This window comes from Anastrepha obliqua, chromosome 5 (genome assembly GCF_027943255.1).
Source record: "Anastrepha obliqua isolate idAnaObli1 chromosome 5, idAnaObli1_1.0, whole genome shotgun sequence".
In the NCBI taxonomy this organism is placed as follows: domain Eukaryota; kingdom Metazoa; phylum Arthropoda; class Insecta; order Diptera; family Tephritidae; genus Anastrepha; species Anastrepha obliqua.
Genome location: NC_072896.1, coordinates 69,926,503 through 69,950,156, shown reverse-complemented (window position 1 = coordinate 69,950,156; position 23,654 = coordinate 69,926,503). Strand labels below are relative to the sequence as shown.

The 23,654-nt window shown below is 38.1% G+C and overlaps 1 protein-coding gene across 2 annotated transcripts in view; it reads left to right on the top strand.

The window, feature by feature from the left end:
• Positions 1-629: 629 nt before the first annotated feature.
• LOC129247309 (protein decapentaplegic) overlaps positions 630-23,654 on the top strand; it is a 101,842-nt gene continuing 78,817 nt past the window's right edge. The window contains exon 1 of one of the 2 annotated variants that reach the window (XM_054886394.1): positions 630-732. The gene's annotated coding sequence lies outside the window, so the exon portion shown is untranslated. The remainder of the gene's footprint in view (positions 733-23,654) is intronic. The other variant, XM_054886393.1, reaches the window with a different exon arrangement.

The window sequence follows — 23,654 nt, the reverse complement described above, 5'->3', positions numbered from 1 at the left end:
AAGAAAATAAAAAATAGACGTGTGTTGGAAAAATAGGTTACAAAAAGCTAAAGTCATTACTTAAAGGGCTACAGAAAGAATCGCGTTACGAGTGTTCCTCAGTTTCCTTCTGAAAGTGAAAGCAGTGAAAATAAACATTTTTGGAGCATTTTCAACAATATAAACCAGTCTGCTTTCGTGCATGATGAGCAGGAGTGTAAAAAGGCGTAGTTAATTCCAATAATAGTAGTCTCAAAGTCTTTCACCAATTTCTGACGAAAAATCCTCATCATAAAAAACTATAAAATCCGTGAAAAATAAAAAAAGTTGTTTGAAAACTTGTAGTGCTAAATTAAAGATATTCACGCCTTACATCAAATCTAGTGACATCGACGTAGAACTTGTGAACTCTCTTGTTGAACAGTTACCAATAGTTGCTACGCATTCTTCGTTCGAATTCCGCAACATAAAATGAATATATCAGTGCTATACTAAACATTTGGAAAGGATCAATAAAGAGTCGGCTCAAATATTCATGTATATTTTTCGAAATATTTTTATTTTACTTATATTTATTGTTTTGAAATTGGATTTCATATACTTAAGAAAGTCAAACTGGAGACTAGGAAAAATTGTATAATTTGAATAGTGAAGTATACCACAATTTAGCGCAAACAGAAAAATACCAAAGCAATATTAGAAACAAAAATAAACCTAAAGGAATTTTTTTGGAGGCACAAAAACACATGCAATGTAAGCTTCGACCTTCAAAAAATCTATATTTTTCTAAAAACTAATGATTTTTTGTTTCAAATTTTAATTTTTATTCAAATAAATACAAATAATTTAATATAATATAAGAATAACAACTGTTTTTTGTAGAAAATTTTGAAATATTAACAAGTCTGTTTTAGGTCCATTATTGATGGAATGGACATAAGCGATATGAGCTTTCAACGAAACGGCGCGACATGCCACATAGCCAACAGAATAACCAATTTTTTGCAAGGAAATTTTCTGCTATTCTACGACAGCTTGACTCTTTTGGACTATTTTCCGCAGGGCCACCTCAAAGATAGGCTTCATATGAGAAACAACTGAAGCTTTGAAAAATAACATTCGGCGCAAAATGTTCGAAATAGTGCCCCAGTTAGGACTATATACACGCATTTCACAAAAAAATTGGCATTTGGAAAATATCTTTTACATATTACAAAATCCCTTACTACTAATATCAATAAAAGTTCCAGCAAAAAAAGAACTTCTTAAATGTTTAGAGTATACTTTTTTTATTTTTCGACATAAACTCCTTTTTAGCTTATACGAATCGTCCACCGCTGTTCTAGTTTGCTGAGCTCTTTTGGATAATAAGATTTGCCTAAGTATGAAAGAAAGCGATTCGTTTCTGCAATCACATCCTCGTTATTTATGAATAAAATCTTTTTCCCCACCAACCATTTCTTGAAATTGGGGAACAAAATGTAGTACGATATATCTGAGGGATCCAAATCTGAATAATAGGGAATGCTGTGAAACGAATTGGAAGCCTATTTCTATTAATTTTGCGACACCCACAGCTAGTAGGTTGTCGCGATGAAATATAGTAGGAAAATCACTCGACTTCCTCGAATCAAGCGAATACCAAACACAAAGAAATCTGACTAAAACTTGGTGTGTGTTCTTCCAGGTTCCAGGGAGGAACAAAGGGCCCCAACAAATTCTTTCCATTTAGATCTATTCTGCGCGCGTCTTCAGATCCGAAAATCGTCTCCTAGTGTTCGATGGCTTTCCTTGACTACGACTGCCTTGGGGATTTCACTCAATAGCGGCCCTTGTTAATTCATCATATTGTCTATGAAGGACGTGGTCAATCCAACCCCATTTTCTTCTGTAAGTATCAAGAAGTATTGGGGTTTGCTTAGTTATTCTCCACAGATCAGCATTCGAGAAGGATCGATAAGTGAAAACTTGCAGTGCATGCCACGTTTCACAAGCATACAGTAAAGATGATTTGATATTAGAATCAAAGATCCTTAGCTTTGCGCGTTGCGAAATGTGTGATACTTTGTTGCTTAAACTTTCTTAATGCGATGTTTGATGTCTTCGCTTGAGCCACCTAACACTGAGGTGATACTGCCCAGATAGCAAAATGATTGCATGTTTTCTGTACCGATTGGAGTTGCATTGCCATGTCAGAAAAAGTATGAGATCTCCTTAAAAATATTTGTATTTTATATGTATAAATACATACAAATGTTGGAATCCCATTAGAAACAGAATCTCAAACTTGAAAGTTATATATATAAATAATTGGCGCTGGCACCCTTTTTGCGTGTTTGCCCGAACTCCTCCTCCTATTTGTGGTGTGTGTCTTGCTGTTGTTCCACAAATGGAGGGATCTACAGTATCAAGCCGACTCCGAATGGCAGATATTTTTATGAGGAGCTTTTTCATGGCAGAAATACACTCGGAGGTTTGCCATTGCCTGCCAAGGGGCGACCGCTATTAGAAAAAAACATTTTCTTAATTTTGGCGTTTCACCGAGATTTGAACCAATGTTCTCTCTGTGAATTCCGAATGGTAATCACGCACCAACCCATTCGGCGGCGACGGAACTTGAAAGTTCCTGTAGATTAATTGAAATAAAGGTTGACGCTAGTTTTTGGTTAATTTGCCCTCTACCACAGAAATACGTCTAATTTTGTTTTTTTGAAATATTTGAACTATATTGCAAAAAATGTATTCCAAATGTTTATATGTAAATATTTTATATCTAATTCTTCTCTTCTTTCTCTTTTATCTTTGCAGGTGAGTGGCAGCAGCAAAAAGGGCAGATGTTAAGCTTCCTTAATTGCATGAAAATATTTCAAAAATTCTCAGTCATCGTTAATGAAATCCATTTTGCTTTATGTATATATGTATGTACAAATATACAATGTCTATTAGCGACCTTAACTTTGTACACCTGACTCGCTCATAAAACTCTTTTTATATATTTACACAATTTCCCTCCAAACATTGCTTTATTGCTTTGGGAAAATTTCCATTTACAGCAACATTTATGGCATAATTTTTCAACGCCAAAATTTTTGAAATATCTATAAAGTTGTATAGGTGCAAAGCCGAAAAATTGTTATTATTTATTTTCTTTTTTTAGTAAAAATTCAACAAAATTTTTGATTTTGCTGTTTGATATTAACTAAATTTTATTGAATATAAACTTCATATACTTGCAGTACTTAACGGTTGCAGTTGGGAACAGTTTTCGGGTATGAAAGTCAGGCAATCAATAGAACCACGAATATCGAATTATCGCTCATAAAATAACTGTTGCGTAATTTGAATATATTTCCTGAGCAAAGGAAATGTCAAGGAGTGGCATTTAACATACATTTACCTGAAATAGAAATTTCTTTTGCACCTAAAAGACCGCAGCCATGCGTCATTCGTATTATATTCCAGTACTTGGAAAAATTTCAACAATACAACAAATCCATACAAATTCAAATGTTGTTGCATCTCCAAGTTTTTATTTTGCGACTGATATAATTGCCCCAAAGCAAAACAAGAGATAGTTGGAATATTCGGGTTAGTAGAATGAAGGCATGCCGTGATCTAAAAGGGCGAGCTGGCTAAAGCCAGTATTCTAATCTATAGCCGTGACAATTTCCTTTGCTGCTGAAATCAAAACACCCCTTGTCAGAAAGCGGAGTAGCAAATCATATATCCGATTGGAACTGCTTCAAGTCCCAAATTCAGAAGTAAATAATAGCTGTTGCCTTTTTTACCTTCAAATGCCGAGTCAATGAAAACTTCAAGCGAATTACTTGAAGCCCGATCTGCAGTTTTGTTGTTAACTTAGGCGCTGAGTTGCAAATACGCTTCGTTTCTGCTTTTCTGTTTAGGTTACACAACATTGACCTTGGAAATAAGTTGGATAACTTTCCGAATGTTGTTCATGGGGAAAGTGATTAATTTTGTTCGATGGAGATATGCTATATATGTAAAAAATGTCATGTCATTTATTTTTTGAAGATGCTATCCGGCATATGTTCGCCTCGGCTACGAGTTATATGGTCCACTCAATCAGTCCAATTTTTGACTACTTTTCTACAATAAATGTGAATAATATAACTAAATGAGGCTCACCTGTAAAAATACGATGCAAACGATGGTCATTTGGCTTGAATTCTTGGACGAGCTGTGTTTTATAGGCACGCATGCTAAGATCATAACGTGAAATTTTCCACGTAGTCGAAGACAGCCTTTCGTGCAGTCGTGGATGAAAGGAGCGAGGCCATACTTGCGCTGAGCTAACTAGGCCGAAAGTAATGCAAAAAACTCACTGCTCGTAAAATGTAGTTGCTTTGTACAAAGTTACCTCATCTACTAAAATTCATACGCATATTTGGCACGTGGTCCAAATGCTTTATGAAAATCTTAAGGAGTAGGCACTCTGAAACACATTTTGTACGTCAAGTCAAGGTGTCTTTGCCACAGCTGAAGGTGGTATGACAAAAGTCAGTGTGTGTCCTTTGAAAGTAAAATCCAAAATGGACAATAGAGAAAACAAAAGTTACTTATACGTAAGTATCCAATAACAGCCGCTTTGACAACAAGCAAACAAAGAGCCCGTAGTGATCCATTATTTTATGGACACATCACAAAGCACCCACATAAGCAATGAAGATGCATCAAACAATATCGAAGTCACAACGCCAACATCCCTAAAGAGGAGTGAAGAAGGTTAAATTAATGGAGGATGATTGAAAGGCGGTTAAGGAAATCTAAAGTGGCTCGCAACACATTGTCTGTATGTATGTATGTACACCCGCACAATTATTTCATTAGTATCATTGTAATGTGAAGTCAATGAGAGTTGTGTGTCGTGTGTATGAGGGTGATGCCTGTATGATGTGAATTCTGTGCCCGGCTGAGACAAGGTGTTTCAAATATAACTTTGCCGAAAAAGGGATTAGAGGAGTCCCATTGCAATAAAAGTGAAATGTGATACGGCTGCTTCTCGTTTGTAATGCTTTGAGGATGAATATAAGTTTGTTTGTATATACATATCTATTTGTTCGATATTATTTCTTGTGTGTGAGTGGGTTTGTGCCCCATTGTTTGGCAGTGACAACTGATAATCGAACTAGAGATCGATCCCGATCATATATATGTATTTGTATTGTTGCTAAACTCGCGTCGTTATACCGGCATTTTCGGTACTGTAGGAAACGCTTGTCTGATGATCGATATTCCCTTTCAGAACATTTTATTCGGTGTAGAGGGTGATGCATATAGTGCTTTTCTCAATCGTGGAACGAAATGAATCGCCTAATTACGATTCAACAACTTTGAGAAATATTGCAAACTTATTCCTCTATTGGTAAGCTCGCTCGTGATATTTAAGAAGCCAATGCATACTCAGAGTGCGCAGTTTGGTTCGGACTTTCAAGCGGTAGCATCATTGGCCTACTTTTCCTTGAAAATGCTGTAAACGACATTTCGGGATGGCATCATAAGCTATTTTTGTGACCCGAAATTAAAGACATGGACTTGAACAATCTTTATTTTGAACATGCTATACAAATCGTGTCATAATCGATCTTTTGCGCGCCAAGTTCCGTAGTCGTGTTATCAGCCGTCTCGATGACGTCAGTTGGCGACCACGGAGCTGCGATTTGCTGCCGGTAGCCTTTATTTTTTGGGTGTGTGAAGGAGCAATATTATTCAATTAGTCCACTATCGCTTAAAGCGGATATCGAGCAAGCCATTCGGGAGAAAGAGTCAGGAAATGTCACCAAGGTCTTGGAAAACTGAATTAATTGGATGCGCTAATACGAAACCAGATATGTTTACTCTTTCGAACAACCTAATAAAATCCCGAAATCGAGTCGGTGACCTTGGCAGCCAATGCTTTGGAATTTTGTTAATTTTTTTTAATATATAAGATAACAAATATATAATTTTAAGTAGATAGGTGCTTATTTGGGAATATTTAAAAAGTTTTGGATATTGATTACTACTTCTTTTCCCCGCGTCCCAGCCACTTTCGATTGTATAAGTTGGGTCCCGCAGATCCCGAAATTTATACCCGTCTTCAATTTGAAATCAAACCACAGCTGTCGCCACAGCCACAGTCGCAAATCCATATACTTTCATTTATTTGTGTTTCTTTTGTATCTGCTTCTCTTTATCAGCATTTTTGTTGCTTTTGTCTTTAACAAAGAGCGCCAACAATGCGATTGGCTGCTCTATTTGAAAACCGCCTCACTTGTGCTGTCATTTAATTGAGTTAAGGCTTTGTTCGTTGACCAAAGGTTTTCTCAACTCTCCAGCTCGGTAATCTGAGACATTGTGGCGTTGTTGATATTTTGAGAGTTCAATACTGCACCTGAGTTGGCATCAAATGAAACAATAACGTATCTCTCTTAAGTTGACAAAAATATGAGTTGAGCGTATTTTTTGTTTTTTTGGCAATTTGATTTTAAGCGACTTAAATGCTTTTTAGAGTTCTCAGTGGCATTAAGTCTTTGTTCTCACTTTGATTTTTTCTTTCTTGTTTTTTTTTGTCTTTTGCGTTTACTCTGTATCTAATTGAAATATATTTCTCGAAATGAATCTGCATATGATACGAGTAGTTATAAAAAATATGGACAGCGATATAAATCTTGAATTGTTATTCATTTTTTATACTAATTCTCCCAATTGTTATTGACGCTATGCTCTTTTATAAATATCTTTAACAAATTTCTTTAGTAAAATAAACCGAAATATAAAATGTGCTTGTGCATGGATATAAAGTGTTAATATCGATAGGCGAGACAGGGGCAGATAATCTGAGAGGACCAGTAAAGTAGGAAGTTCTGTACTGCCGTTCGCACAATTACCCTGTCGGCGAGGTTAGGGGGATTTCCAAAAATGCTGCTTAAGTCGCAAAAACGCTAAGAAGGATGAAACGATTTCTTACCTCTTCCAAAACTGTGAACTTGCATTAGGAAAATCAGCTTTTGGCAAACAGATGCACCATTTCTATTTAGTCTAGTAGCTAACAATGATGTAAAAGACAAAATACTGAAATATCTAAGAAGGGAGATAAACGCAGTTAAACAAAATAAACGACTGGCATTAGAATGTGTCTGTGCAAAGGAAGGTCAAAAAGTTCTCCTAAAAGAGGAATTTATGAAGGGTATATGTCTTGTTAACGCAGCAGTACTTACCTAAAAATAATAAAAAGTCAAAACTGACGCCTAGATGTCAATAGTGAATGATTCCTAGACGGTACCTTTCCTTATGTCACCTTGACATTTGCCAAGTATACAGATATGTAATTTTACGCGATTGAACAACGCGATTTTGGTGGAAAGTACTCCACAAAGGTTGTTGAAAAAATATCAAGAAACTCGAGGATAGAAACTGGACGTACTATTAAGGATATTGCTGCTGTAGCGCAAAGTTTTGCTGAAGAAACCTCAAATCGATATATCTACCCTCTCATTAATTTATTTTTTGGTGGATTTTACCTTGCGCCTTTGTTTTATACGTATCTGGTTAGGGTTAGTTAAGAGATTCGTATACAGATAGGTGCCTGAAGATACAATAGTGCCGAGATCAAGTCCCTCACTAGAAGCTCAACTAGTTTAGATTTAATTTAACTTAAGTTAAATTAACATAGCTTAAGATATTAGCAAACATTACTTAATACGTCGACTTTATTATTCTTGCATATTCCTTGGCACCAGCGGAATACGTTTCCTTCACGTGAAGTCAAGTTCTCTTTCACTTGGCACCTCTAATGCAGTGGTGGTCTTCCTCTTCCTCTGTGACCAATCTCGAGTATCGGATCGAATATCTTCAGATCTGGTGTGTTTATGTTCATTCGTCCGACGTAATCGCTGAATCTTATTTCGCTGCACTGTATCCATGGCTGCGAGCAACTCACTGTTCCATCATCTGCGATATTTGTTATCGTCCAAGCCTATACGTCAAAACCCGATTGACTACACGCATGCAACTCACCGGTCTAATTAGGCAAATGTACTAATACAGTCTTCGTCAGAAAAAAGGAAGCGCGATTATTCATGATATATAAAAGATATTTATTTAAATTTTTTTTACATCAAAGTATGTACAAAACTACGAGTCGCAATTACTCAATAAGACGTGTAGTCTTCATCGTTGTCGAGTATAGCCTGGCATCTTCTTCATGCTTTGAACCAGCTTTTCTGTGTAGATTGTCGACAAACAGGACTAGATTTTGCAAACTTAACGCACGAGTTGCTTTAAATCATGGACTGGCCTTGATGCGTTTTCATAATTCCTCACATATTTTCAAATTGACGCCTAGGGACTGAAAAGGTCAGTCCAATACTGTGACGCCATTTTCCTATTTTGTTGTTTATCAATGTGTTTTTCTGAGTGCAGTAGTTTTTATGATGTAGGCCGGTAGAATATGTTCGTCTCCTTCAGTTGACGTTCGATGGTGTTGACACTCACATCTATTCTTTATTTAGCAAGAACTGATCGTGCTGGGCGAAGTCACAAAGAAGGCTCCCGTTTAAAAAGTTGGACGATCGCTTTATCCTGATTTTTTGTCATCACTCGCTTCAAGCCGCGCTCGGAAAAGTCATCAACATTTTTGTACACCTATACCGCTGATTCCACATCACTACAAGCCTTTTTGATTTTTTAATCAGTTTTGCTGCTGCGGCGTAAAATAATTTCGAATGCATTAATAAAAATACCGTCTCAAAACGCTTTAAGTATTTCTCACTAATTTTTGTTTGGTTGCGTTTACGGGAAAGTTTCGAACGACACTAACCTGAGTCAGCACTGGCGTCGTAGCCCTTGAGTGAAACTATTATGCAGTAAAAAGCAGAACGAAATATATCTTGAAGTTAGTAGAAAAAAATCGGTTATTTATAGAATACAAATATTCAACGCCTAAAAAAGTAAGCTGAGTTATTTAAAGAATAATACGAGTGGTAACGCACGAGGGTTATCTTAATTAAAAGTTACTAATTGCGAATCGTTTATGGACTACAACTTATGGTATCTGTCTTGCTAAACGTCATTCCCCTTGCGGTTAGGTGTGCTTTTGCGGAGAAGGTCGCATAATCCTACGAGTGCAGACACAAATGCTGGTGTACTATTAAACTATATGTTGGAAATTAACTAATAAATTTCAATTGTGAAGTATTTTTAGCACGAAGTTGAATAAAAAGCTAAAAGTAGTGCAATCTGATCGCTGATACCCTTCTCCAGTCAGCAACGAGTATTAAAAATAAATAAATAAAACTCTCAGGGATGCTTAAGGGTACCCGGTAGTCTACAGCACGAAAATTTCACCTATTTTCACAATTTTTTTTTGCCATTAAAAATTTAAAAAACGATATTTCAACTGTTCGGGCTTATTAATAGGACTATGAATAAGTTCGTGCGGTTTTTTTCCGAAATTTGAAACTTTATTGACGTAAAATGGTTACAAATTTAATATTCAAAGTATTGTCCATCGCTTACTACTCCTTTTTCCCATCTTTCTGGCAATTCACGGATTCCCTTTGTGAAAAATTCGGTCGGTTTTGCCGCAATCCACGAATCGATCCATTTTTTGACTTCATCGTAATTACGGAAGTGCTGGTCAGCCAGGCCATGTTGCATCGATCGGAAGAGATAGTAATCGGATGGCGCAAGGTCTGGACTATACGGCGGGTGGGGTAGGACATCCCATTTGAGCGTTTCTAAGTATGTTTTGACCACTTGTGCAACATGTGGCCGAGCATTGTCATGTTGCAAAATAACTTTGTCGTGTCTATCGGCGTATTGCGGCCGTTTTTCTCGCAGTGCTCGGCTCAAACGCATCAATTGTCGTCGGTAGACATCCCCCGTAATCGTTTCATTCGGTTTCAGTAGCTCATAATACACAACACCCAGCTGGTCCCACCAGATACACAGCATAACCTTCAGGCCATGAATATTCTGCGCCGACGTCGATGTTGAAGCATGGCCAGGGTATCCATACGTTGCCCGACGTTTTGGATTGTCGTAATGGACCCACTTTTCATCGCCAGTCACAATTCGATGCAAAAAACCCTTTCTTTTGTGCCGTTGAAGCAGTTGTTCGCATGCCATAAAACGGCGTTCAACGTCTCTTGGCTTCAATTCATACGGCACCCAATGGCCTACCTTTCGGATCATTCCCATGGCTTTTAAACGTTTGGAAATGGTTGATTGATCAACTCCCAAAGTTTTTGCAACCTCTTCTTGCGTTTGAGCCGGATATTGATCGAGCAATTCCTCCAATTCGGTATCCATGAACTTTGGCGGCGCACCCTCGCGTTCTTCGTCTTCCAAGCCAAAATCACCACTTTTAAAGCGTGCAAACCACTTCTGGCACGTTCGCTCAGCTAGAGCATGCTCACCATAAACTTCCACCAAGATACGATGACTTTCGGCTGCTTTTTTCTTCATATTAAAATAATGAAGAAGAATTCCCCGCAAAAACACATTATTTGGCACGAAATTCGACATTTTCAAGTGTGGTAAAAATATTGTTGTTTACGCTTCAAATAAAAAACTTATACTGACGTTTGTGCCTTACGACAGTAGCTCTCCAATGAATGTTTGGAAATGTGGATCGATGGAATAATAATCAAGTTACGCCATCTGTTGTAAAACCGCACGAACTTATTCATAGTCCATTGAGCATACAAAAAAATTTTTTTTACTTTTGAAACAATATTTATTATTATAAAAATGCCGCTGAAGATGACCCCTCTCGAAAACCCGAACCCGGACGGCGTAGATGATTTCGAGACTTCTACTCATCTGAAACACAAAATTCAAAAAGATTCTTAATCAGAAACAGTGCAATTATAGTCGGAACTAGAACAAATGGAAAAAATGAAAAATTTACAAAATGGCGCACTTTTGAAAAAAAAGTTCGTAAAATCCGGTTTTTTTCACTAGTTTTTTAGTTTAAAAAATAGGAAATTATTTAAATAAAATTATGATTCTAGTTCCGACGATAGCGATACATGTTGTGAACAACATATCCAAATTTCAAGTGATTCGGTTGAATAGTTTTTTTGTTTTCATCCCCGCCGTGCCGAAAAAAGTCGTTTCGCGATAAATGAGTTTATAGTTTGAGGTACAGGAGCGCGCGGACCGCTCTCTACCTAGTTAATGCGCTATAAAAGCTATAATATTGGGAATTTCCACATGAAAATTTCACAACATATTCCTAAGATACTATGCTTTGGAAATATCGAAAACAAAAAATCGATTTTTTGAAATTTCTAGACCTTAATAAATTCTTTGAAATATTGTGAAAAATTTCAAAACTATTCATCCAGTAGATTTTGAGTTGTGGCGCACAGTAATTTTGAAAGTAGCAAGTTCGAGGCCGTCCTCACCTACATCTGGGGCGGATCCAGTTCCGCGTCCAGGATAAGGTGGAGGACAAAGCGTAAATATACTCAGTCTCATGACTGAAGTAATATTTACACAGATTAATCTGCAGCATAGCAAAGCGTCTACGGCTCTCTTGTGCCGTAGGCATGCAAAACTGCAAACAAACCCACACATAATACTTATACAAGAACCATGGGTATGTCACAAGCGTATCTGTGGTCTAAGTGCTATGTCGTGGGGACAAATACTTCATTGTGAAGGGAATGTGAGACCGCGAGCATGTATTATCATGCCGAGGTTGATCGAACACACGATGTTAAAAGAGCTATGCTCTGGAGATATCGTTGCTGCAAAAATAAAGTACTTGAAAAGTGGGAACAGTGTCGAAGCTATCATAGTTTCGGCCTACCTACCCTACGACTCTTTACAGCCACCTCCTTCGAGGGAGCTAAGAGAAGTGGTCAAGTACGCAGAATCCAATAATCTGGGGCTAATAGTGGGCTGTGACGCAAATTCACAGAACATTGTGTGGGGAAGCAGCAAATGCAACCCCAGAGGTCTCAAGTTACTGGATTTTATCCTGTCATCCGATTTGGTCATCCAAAACACTGGTAACAAACCAACTTTTGTGACCAGAAGGAGACAAGAGGTGATTGATTTAACACTTACCAATAGGTCAGTTGGAAATCAAATCAACCGATGGCGAGTTTTGGAAGAGGACTCTCTTTCTGATCATCGTCTTATCGAATTCCGACTGGGAATTGACACAATATCAATACCTTCCGGTAGGAATCCTCGAAATGTGGACTGGGACAGGTATGGTGAGCTTGTAACAGAGCGGTTACCAAACCTGAAAAAACTCAAATCAGCAGAAATGATTGAAGATGCTACTAAGAAATTAGAAGGTACTTTAATCAATTGCTTTGAGGAACTGTGTCCACTCAGGCAAAGCAGACAGGGGAAAGCGGTTCCTTGGTGGAACCCTGAACTGTCGAAGCTTCGTGTACGGTCCAGGAAACTTCTTAATAAGGCCTTGAAGACCAAAACAGAAGAGGACTGGGCCAATCATCGACTTACACAGAGAGAATATAAGAAAAAAGTACGGCAAGCCAAACTTGAATCCTATAGAAATTTCTGCAGTAACGTCGAAGAAATGAGGGAAACAGCGAGACTTTGTAAGGTCCTTCATTTAGACCGCTCAGTAAGGCTGGATTCCATTCGAAAACCTGATGGTTCATACACCATTTCCAAATCGGAAACGTTTAATGCTCTACTCGAAACCCATTTTCCGGGTAGTAGAACTCTCTCTGAAGCTGAGAGTGGCATGAACAATGACGGTGGCAACGGTGGAACCTCTAGGTACAGCTGGTATATTGCTAGTCGGATAGTGACAAGGGAATCGATAAGGTTTTCCTTATCTTCCTTTGAGAACTTTAAGTCCCCTGGACCTGACGGAATATATCCAGTAATGCTTAAAAAAGGAGGAGACAGGCTGATTGAGGCCCTGAAAAGGATCTTCACAGCCTGCCTTGCATTTGGTTATATACCATCCCAATGGCGACGCGTAAGAGTAGTATTTATTCCAAAACCAGGAAAAGATGACTATTCCCTAGCAAAAAGTTTCAGACCAATCAGTTTGACATCGTTCATGTTGAAAAGTCTGGAACGAGTGGTGGAGAAACATATTCGAGTGGGGGTATTGCCGAGAAGTCCACTTAGTAGAAACCAACACGCTTACCAGAGTGGAAAATCATGTGAATCAGCCTTACACGATCTTGTTAGCAAGATTGAAGCTGGGCTGGAAGCTGACGAATACACAATGGGCGTGTTCGTGGACATTGAGGGGGCTTTTGATAATGCCACTTTCGGCTCGATATGTTCTTCTGCCGAACGACATGGAGTTAATCAAGCCATTATAAAATGGATATACTCCATGCTCTCTGAGAGGCTGTTAACCGCTGGTGGGAGCGGCGACGAGCAAATCACAGTCAGGGCCAAGCAAGGATGTCCCCAAGGGGGTGTTCTTTCTCCGCTGCTGTGGTGCTTCGTCGTAGACTCCCTATTAGCGGAGATGCAGGAACTCGGATTTCACGTCCAAGCATATGCGGACGACGTCTGTGCGCTAACATCGGATAAATCCTTAAGGAGGCTTTGCACGAAAGTGCAGAGGATCCTTGACAAAATCGATGATTGGTGCATGAGACAAGGTCTTTCCGTTAATCCGAACAAAACAACCATAGTCTTGTTTACGAGAAAACGGAAATTGGATGGACTCAGTCTTCCAACACTGAAAGGTGTGACACTTGGTCTCTCCAACGAAGTTAAATATCTAGGAGTAATCTTGGATAAGAAGCTGACCTGGGAGACACACGTTTCACTGAAGGTGAATCGTGCATTGAAGATTTTTCAGCAATGCCGTAGAGCCTTTGGCAAAACTTGGGGCCTGAAACCTGCTGTGGTCCTATGGATATACACGGCACTTATCAGACCAATCATCACTTACGCTTCTGTGGTCTGGTGGCGACGGAGCATGGTTAAGTCCACAATCCGGGAGCTATACAGGCTGCAAAGAAGTGTATGTTTATGCATCACGGGTGCCATGAGTACAACCTCTGGTGATGCCCTAAATGCTATGCTTAATTTGCTCCCCCTGGATCTTAAGATACAACAGGAAGCAATAAAAGCAATGTGTAGACTCCATAAATATGGTTTCTGGCACGAAGATGGAACTACGGGACACAGAGAAATCTTTAAGTTGCTGTCGGAGCAGTATCCACTGTTTTTGGCACCTAAAGATGACCTGATACCCACAGTTTCATTCGGAAGGAAATTTGATGTCAGATTTCCATTGCGTGAGCAATGGAGCAATCCAGAATGCATGCAGGGAGGTTTGACGGATATTTTCTTTACCGATGGGTCCAAGACTGAAATAGGGTCTGGAGCCGGATGGTACTTAAACGATAGTTATAAGTATCACTATGCTATGGGGGGAATGGCAACTGTTTTTCAAACAGAAGTTTTTGCCATCCTAAAAGTAGCCGAATGGATAATCGAGAGGAAATGGAGCGGGAAACAGATTGGAGTCTTCAGTGACAGTCAGGCTGCATTGAAGGCCCTGGAGAACGCGAAGCAAACCTCAAAGATTGTTCAAGAATGTAAGAAGAAGCTTAATTCTGTCGCAAGACAAAACAGGCTTGTACTTATATGGGTTCCAGGACACTCCGGTGTTCAAGGAAACGAAATCGCCGACGAATTGGCCAACCGTGGATCAGCGGTGCCCCCACAGGGGCCAGAGCCAATAATCGGAATCAGTCCCGCAGGAATCAAGAATTGGATCAACGATTATGTAGGCAATCTACATAAAGAGCGATGGTCCGGTCTAGAACGCTGCAGAACTGCCAAGTGTTTTGTGACAAGTCCGAACAGAAAACTGTCAAACTTTCTACTAAAACTTAGAAGGAAAGACATTCGGTTGATGGTCGGCATCATTACGGGACACAACCCATGGGGTCAGCATATGACCACCATTGGAATCATCGAGGACCCGGTATGCCTGTCCTGCTTGGAGGAGGCGGATAGCACTGAGCACTTTCTCTGTGAGTGTCCTGCCTTTGCTAGAGCGCGACTACGGGTATTGGGTTCAGATGTCATGGGAATGAGTGATATTCGTTCTCTAAAACTGGAGGATATTTACAGATTCGCCAAAGAATCTGGAAAATTCTCACAGGACTAACTATCTCTATCTCTGTCTCTATTCTTTCCTATCTCTTTCTCTGATACTTTTCTCCCTCCCTCCTTGACTATCTACCCCCTTTCCAGAGCTTTAAATACAATGGGCTTTTTAGCCTGAGTGTTTTAGGAGCCACCAAATCTCCTGGTGCTCCTTGGCTCGACCTCTTCAAATTCATTCATTCAAGCAAGTTCGAGAAAAACGCTTTAAAGTCGAGCAGGTGCAGAAATCCAGCCGGGAGCAACGGACGCTTAAATACTTATAACTTTCTGAAGTTTGTTCCGATCAACTTGAAATTTTGACACACTATTATTGAGATATTAAGCACAAATTTAAAAAAATGCAATAAAAATTTTTAAATGCCGTACCAAAATTCCGTAGAACAGTTTAGTCTAAATCTGCAAAAGTTACCTGCAGAACTCGAAAGTTATTGATGAAATAATTGAAATTAACTGCAACAATTGTTAATACATTGTTCCAGTATACATGTATGTAGTAAGGACGTCAACCCCAAGATCCCGCGGTTCCAAAATCTCCGTATTTTGGAAGTCCCGAAATTATTTGTATTTGTAAATTCTTACGTCCCTAAACTTCCCAAATATGCATATGAATTGGAGGCCGTAAAATCCCTCTTTATTGCAAATGAAAGCAACATTGATTTGAAATATGGGTGTTTTTAAATACTTTTGTTTTTACTTTCCCTTGAATATAGAAAGCAATACTTGCATGCCGTCGTAACCGCATGCTGCTGCTTAAAATCTGTAGGTCCCTCCATGTGTGGCACAACATCAAGACGCACGCCACAAATAGGAGGAGGACCTCAGCCAAACACCTATCAAAAGTGTCTGCGCCAATTATTTATTTTATTTTAACATATTTATATGTAAGGCTCTATTGTTAAAGTTTTACTGACGTATTAATTCTTGTTTTGTTCTACTTTCCGCCTAAACTTCTTGCAACCACAAAATGCACTGGATGCACTTTTTTAGTTATTTTGCATCGACATGCCATACCAGATATGTGCAGATATGCGTTTACATACAATCTTATATTTCTTACTAAACTATATTCGAGTTAGGATCTTATAAAAAAGTCAATAACTGAATCCAGGGACTAGTCCCGAAATCTCGGTATTGTAAAAATCGAAAAATCTTGAATCCCTGACTCGTAGGTATCTACGTAGCACCGAAATAAATACCAAAGTTACAGCCTCTCATTCTCAGCGCGCTCGTTTTAGCCCTTATCAATGATAGAGATCTCTATGCGCTCGATGATTTATGTAATCGCTTGTAATATGAGCTGATTTGCTTGGAAAAATTATTAACTTTTAATAGCGAATGTAACCGGGGTTTAAGAAACGGCAGAAGTGGCCCACTCAAAACAAAAAACTGTTTCGAGAGAAAGGCCAGCGAATTCCACATAAATTACCACATGTGGCGCTTGACTGTCTAACCTAACTGGCAAGAAATGTGGACGAAAACAATTTAAAAACAACCATACACAAATAAAAATTCAAAAAATGCATGTGTTTTAGAACATTGAACTCTCGGACCGCGGCTGCAGAGCTAGTTAAGACAGCTTGCTCGTGACTGAAGCTAGAATTTCGTTAATGTCAAATCGATTGTTTTTTTTTTTAATTCTCAAATAAAAAATACTAATTCATTAGCACCGCCATGGAAAATATGGTTAGATATACTAGCTCATATGGTTTGCTTTACCACCGCAATGCAGCATTCGAGCTGCGCACGCATACATGCATATGCATACTCTTCTCTATGCGCCCAAATCCTTCCCTGATTGCATAGCTACCTTTGTACACAGATGCATGCATGTGTACACATGTGTTTGCATTTACATATGGGTGTGCATGTATTGGTTTACCTTAGCGCCACCGCCACTTGAAATTGCCCACTTGTGCGTTTGTTGTTTGTGTAATTGCTGTTGTCAGCATGTTGCATTCTTCTTACACTTTTGGTTGATGTTTCTTTTATCCTAATCTGTTTTTATTCTTCTTTTACTTAAATTTCGTTCTTTCATGTTCACGGTTTTTTTGTTTTTCTCAACTCAATTTTGTTTACATTTCATTGCCTTTTTTATCGTCTAAAACTGTTTGAATTCAAATTAACACAGCAGGCAACTGCAATTTAAAATGCAATTAGAAAGCGCATTAAAGTCAATTGTAATTGCGGCATAAAATGACTGCGTGTTGATTGGTTGCTTGGCTGAATTGGTAAATGGTTAAATGGTTAAATACAATAGTTGGCTGACTGTGGCAGGCAATCACGTACATAAATGCCCCAACAAAATAATATATCTTACACCTACATGCATGGCTAAGTGTGTGAGTGTGTATAGATACACACCAAAATTTTATTTCACAATATTTCTGACATTTTGCATTTAACCAACGTAGGATGAGATAAACTTTTTTTAATTTTTTTATTTTTACATTATTTATGAGAAATCCACAGAGAATTGCACCTCTGGAATTCCATCTGCAGCAAATCAAAGTCTGTTTATGGTGATTTTGAGTTTGGTTCCGATTATAAACTGTGAATGATAACTCACTTCCCGACTTTGGCTTTTGAGTCTGGCATTGAGTGCTGTAGAAAAAGATATTAAAGGTAATATTGGTCAAAAGCCCTCCTCTAAGACGGATGCTCATGGTCTCTCAGTTCTTCTTAAATTGTGCAGTGCTCTAGGTTTGCCTCTTAAATTATTAATTGAATTAATTTCTAATAAATCATTAAGGACTTGCATCTTTATTGAACCCCCAATTTTCATAATGGCAAAAAAAATTGGGTTCTCTAATTACAGGCGTATTTCTAAGGTCTTGGCTATGGCTAAGCTTTTTGAAAGATCGTGAAAGATACGATGTATTTTACTACAAAGGGTATGAATTCTCCATAGCAGCGTGGATTAGTTTGTGGGAGAGCCACAATTTCTAATCTCGCCCTATTTGCTGAATACTGTATTATGGCATTGTATTTTCATCTGGGCATAAAGTGGACTGTATTTATATCGATTTCTTAAAAGCGTTTAATATGGTATCATATGGTTTTTTTTAGTTAAGCTTGCATTTGTAGATTTTGACTTAATCTTACTTGATTGGCTGAGAACAAATTTAAACAAAAAACGTGGCGTAGTTACTGTCCATGGCCTCTCCTATAGACTGTTAACTGCGTCTTCTGGGGCAGCCCAAGAATGCATCTTAGGCTTCCGCATTTATAAATAATATCAGTGGTTGCTTTTCATTTGCTTGTTTTTCACCATTTATGTATATACCCATATGCTGATGACTTAAAAATATTTTCTGTTTTGATTAACCCTGGAGAGTCACATAAACTTCAAGCCATTGTCATTAATTTAGCTATTGGTGTCATAATTCACGGCTATATTTAAATATTAACATATGGTTTAAGCTTATCTTACATCTCCGATATTGTACGGCAATATATTGACATGTTGACAAAAGCAAAGTTAAAGGAGTTGTTCTCCATTCCGGTTTTATAGCTCCGGGGCCCGCTCATGCATTTTTTTTTTTTTATCCGAAGGGGGAATCTTACATAGATACCGTCAATATAGACGGCATGCACGATTCATACTGATCGCTATGGGTGCACCTCATTCGGGACCACGCACAGTCAGTATTACTACTAAGCTGGACTTGCGAAACAGTACACCTACGTACTAAACCCTAACTCCGACCTCTGTAGCCCTGCGGTACCGCCGCTTAAGCATTGAATCGCAGGGCCAAGCTAGCCATTATGGCTCTTCATTTATATTTCTGTCTCCGTCTACCCTTCATTACTTCCCATTCCCAGCACACATATAAGCTGCTGGACATGCATGCATGAGCGTGCCCGGGAGCTATTACGTTTGCAAATCATATTAAGTTTATTACCTCAAAATCATTTTCTGCCTTAGGTTGCATAAGAAAGAATAGTTCAAACTATTAGAATCCTTTTTCTTCGTGATTGAAGCGATTACCGCTTAAGTGATTTCGGCCGACTTTATCCTTACACCGACTTTATCCTGCCTTCGTTCGTTTAAGATTTGACTATGCAACGTTTGTTTACAAGCCTTGTTATCATACTTTCTTCTCCATTGGTAGAATTGAACGTGAAAAGTTTCTGTCCAGTTTGATCTATCTTCACTAAAGTTCTTTAATCCCCCCTCTTCTTATAAGTTCTGATTGTTTCTTAATAGTTTTAAGCCGATAGGAAGTAGAATAATGATATTGTCTCTGTCCTCCTTGTTTGGTTTTATCAAGAGCATGATCGACTACCCCGATCTATTAAAAAGCATTAACTTTTCCGTTCCTGCAGATATTTCCACACTAACAATGCATGCTATTTAAGCAGGTGTAGAACGAACTATGCGAATAATGCCCCAACTGCTTATTCCGTTCGCGAATTAAAAGATATCTCTTACTCTATAGAACTTGATTTCTCAGTATCAAAATTAAGCTTTCTATCACAATTGAACCTCATATTACAGATAAGCACGATTTTAATGATTTGACATTAGTTGTAAATAATCAGTTGTGGTCAATTTGTTACTGAGTTAAAAAAACGGAAAAATTAATATTCTGTCTCAGCTCTCGTCTCGCGACTCGTTTATTATTTGTTTATTAGAAATCGATATAAAAGCACACTTAAATCAGTTAAACGAGCTGGCCGATGGAAATCTGAGCCTTTTTAAATTCTCCGTTCGCCAACATTGCACGTATCAGTAGCATTGTTTGCGTGGCAGTATGCGTAGTCACTTCAATTTGTCGGAGCCAGAAACTAGGAAGCTGTGTTCGCCATTTGCCGCTAAAATTTTTTTAGATTATTATTCTGTAGTAAATACCTGGTTGTAGCTAAGTGTGGTGCTTTCGTAGTTCCAGCCATTTCTTCAAACTGGACTATTAAATTTCTAGAATTATGGATGCTGTGAGGGCTGATCAGGAATTTAAAACTTATTAGCGATAGTTTCGCTGTGTGCAACTGCATGACTTGAAAAATTCGATAATTTTAGCGCGTTGTTTTGTAAGGTATATTGGATGGTTGGGTGTTTTTAAAACGCTCTTTACTAGAAGCTATTTATGTATCCTTGTAAAAATGCATATTCCATACAAGTTTTTGAGAAACTTTTCAATTCCCCAATACAAGAAGACAAGAAAGAGAACCGGGGAGAGTTTTACTCGTCCATTAAATCTACAAGGGATTCTGCTGGGCTTAGCCGTATACTTAATATCTACAAATCGTGAAATGAAGAAGGAAAGAACAGACAACATTCAAAGTTAGCAAAACATTACATTGCAATAAACGTCAATACTGAAAAATATGGAACGAAGGGGATGTCTGGAGACTCAAGGCGTTGATAACTGGATTTTGGCAACCAAAATGGGTATCCCTCACAACACACACCGTCACAGTTGTAAACAACCAGAGAAAAAGGAAACGATTTTACATTTTATCTGAGAATACCCTGCCCTATGGAAGAAGAGAATATCAACCTGGAGCAAACTACTGTTCGAGAGTCTGTAACAACTGTCTGGCTAAGATGTCAACAACCTAATGAGACTCTTAAACCACATAGGCTGAATAGAATCATGATGAAAGAAGCCGTTAAACAATTTGGTAACGAGGATGTGGCAACAAAATGGTGCGGAAGCGCTAGTTTGGTTCTGGATGAATCACCACTTTAACCAACGGTTATTATCGAAGCTGTCCCAAATTTTTAAGAAACAACTTGTAAAAAAATTTTCTTTTTTTATATTCAAGGCTTATTTTTATAGGCTTACATAAAAGAGAGGCACCGAAATGATAGAAACGATTTTTTCTAATAGCAGTCGTTCCAAAATGGAGGTAAAAGAGAAAAACATCTATGCACTCTTCAGTACTAGTACGAACAAGGTGAAAAGTTGCAGCAGTCATCTAAGAAAGCTAAAGCCGTATAAAAATCAAATACAAGAGCAAAGAAGCGGCTTTAAGAAGTCCGTGCTTTTAAACCAATCCTCGAAAATTTTGGTAAAAGCATGGAAATTTCCAATTCAGCCTTATGATACCTTAATATGAACATTTGCTTATTTTTGCTTATCAAAAAAAGTTTATCTGAGTCGGATAATTTCATCGTCGAAATAAAGGGAAAAACGCTAAGAACCTTTTACTACGCCTAAAATTGTTGAAGCAGATGTCGAAGGTTGTTATCCTACTTTTCTCAAACCTTTGAGAAGTTTACCTTTTTCTCAATTGTAAAAACAAAAATATCCATTAGCGCAGTTCACAATTAAGTGTAAATGGAAAATACTCATGTGCATATATGTGAATGTAGTTGTTGGGTCGTAACAGGTTATTTGCACTTCCTTGTGAATTTAACTTATTTACTTTTGAAAAATGAAATGGAGGTTTGCACTTAGACCTTAGAATCTTTTGTAGCCCGCATTAACATTATTGCTAGTAATCAGCGAGAGGAGTTTCTGATAGGCTACTTTCACTCAGCAGAGTAGACTTAAGCTTTTAACTGGTTACTTTACAGACCACTGTAGAATAAGATACCACTTAAACAAAATTGGTATAATTGCCGATTCTGTGAAATGAATACATAAAATTCAGAATAACTTCTTTGTAAATGTCCTGCATTAGGCAGAAAACGGTGCCCCAGCAGGCTTTGCACAATAGATCTCTTTTAGGTGCAGTGCGCAGTAGCATAATTAAATAATACCTAATTATATTGACATAGACCATAATTTTCATGTAGGTCAAATGATGCCAAATCGCAAAATCTCGGCGCTCATTTTTGGTGTTTCGTGAAATACTATGTCTTAGAAACAGGAAGGCCTGGAAGAGGAGAACCAAATGCTGCAGGACGTGTCTTCACTCGAGATTTCCAACTGGCACCAACGAGCGCAGGACAGAAACAACTGACGCGCCATTTTGGATTCGGCTAAAACCGACATACGGCTGTAGTGCCACATAAGAAGAAGAAAAAGTTCCGACGACCCCGCCAATAGTGGATAGTGCTTAGTGTGTACGTTTTTTTTTGAGTGACATTTGGATTGTCAGTATACCAAATACAGCAGTTATGTTTTTAACCTATCCGTTGAGGTGAAAAGCCGCCTCATCGCACAACCACGCAATGCGCGAAATGTACCCATTCCAGATTACTTAACTTTTGGATTACTTTTGTGTGTGATCCGAAACTAAGTTTGTCAAAGACAGTAGTACCCATTTTAGTACCAAAGATACGCAGCACGCTTGAATTACCCTATATAATGGGTCTTCTAAGTTCGTATCTTTTTATAGATAATTCAAAAACGATATGAAATTCAAACAAATTTTGTACATTTTTAGTCGTTACATCCTCCCTAGAAGTCCGGTATAAAACAGCTAATCGAAAAATTTGTATCGACTGGTTCCGTATGGAATACCATCTGAAACTTTACGCATGTTGGATCATGAGAAAGAATAAAACACTTTAATCCAATATTTCATCTTAAAACTTAAGTTTAAGATTAATTTTTCCAGTAAGACGTCTTCAGCCACCTTAACATAATGAAAAAAAAATTACGAAAAACAAAAATAATTAAAAAAAAAAACAAAAAGAAACTGCAAAAAATATTACTATTACTATTATTATTAATATTACTATATTATTTTTAAAATATTGCCCGACACCTTTAATTTTTAAAATCTAACTTTAAATCCGTGATCCACGACTCTAAAATTCCTATGATACCAAGCTTTAAGCCATTCCGATAAGATTTCGAACATTGGCCACTATGATCTTTGGCAGGCCAAGAGAGCTATCAAACTGTCACCGATAGTATCGACAATGCCTGTTATTTTATAGTATATCGATAGTTTAGAAATTATTGATACATCTAAGAAAAGTATCGCACCATATTTGTTTAGTTCTTTTATCGCTACTGATATCAATTTTTGAATGCATGCATCCCAAACCAGACGATGACCCGCTTCTTTACTGGAGAGCATAGGTATACGAGGGTTTTCTTTTATATTTTGAATCTGATGATGAAATTGATTTTCAAAATATTCCCCTTGTAAGTCAATACTCAGCACTAGATACCTCCAAAACGAGCTGATTAAAGGCTTCAACAGCATCTAGGGCCTTGAAAAACGCTGACCTCTCATATTATTTTTGATGTTCAGGAGCAAAAAGAAATCATTGGCTGCCAAATTAGGCTGTACAGCTGGGACATAACCAGATTTCCGAAAAAAGCCAACCATTTTCTTTGAAGTGCTTCTTCCCCAAGTAACTTTTGTTGGATTAAGCCCGTTTTGGAACACCCATACTGTCAAGTGCTATTTTGTTTCCAGCTCATATATGTACATAGATCCAAGACTCTTCACCGATTCTACGATGTAAAATATGTGGCTTGAACCACCGCGGCTGAATTTCTTCAAAACTTCTTTACAGCAATCGACACGGGGACTTTTTATGGGGCAATTTTCAAATTATGTCGTTGGATACTACCATAATTAGACAAAACCTCTTGATAACCTAATATTGAAGGAAAAGGCTC